General features: G+C 49.2%; 1 protein-coding gene across 1 annotated transcript in view; it reads right to left on the minus strand.

Moving 5' to 3' along the window:
* The window catches only part of mtbp (MDM2 binding protein), a 28,228-nt gene that overhangs the window by 22,704 nt on the left and 5,276 nt on the right, over positions 1 to 248 (minus strand). The window lies entirely within an intron of this gene.

A 248-nucleotide genomic window follows, 5' to 3' on the forward strand; every position in this document is an offset into this window, starting at 1 on the left:
CAATGAGCTTTCCTTAAGATGTGCCATTTCTGAGTCTGTAGCGTTTGAGGAGGAGAATGGGGGCAAGGTGGAGGCTGAGGGTGTGACCTTGAACAACTGCAAATTTGCTTGTTTGAAAGCCATGATGTCTCTCTCTCTCATTGGTGGGCCAAATTCTCTGGGTGGGCAAAGCAGAAAAAGGGGATGGAACCTGTCCCCCTATGACCTCATATGGGGCAAGAGTCCAGATCAGCCCATCTGAGCTTTAA

The sequence above is a fragment of the Etheostoma spectabile genome, chromosome 6 (assembly GCF_008692095.1).
Source record: "Etheostoma spectabile isolate EspeVRDwgs_2016 chromosome 6, UIUC_Espe_1.0, whole genome shotgun sequence".
In the NCBI taxonomy this organism is placed as follows: domain Eukaryota; kingdom Metazoa; phylum Chordata; class Actinopteri; order Perciformes; family Percidae; genus Etheostoma; species Etheostoma spectabile.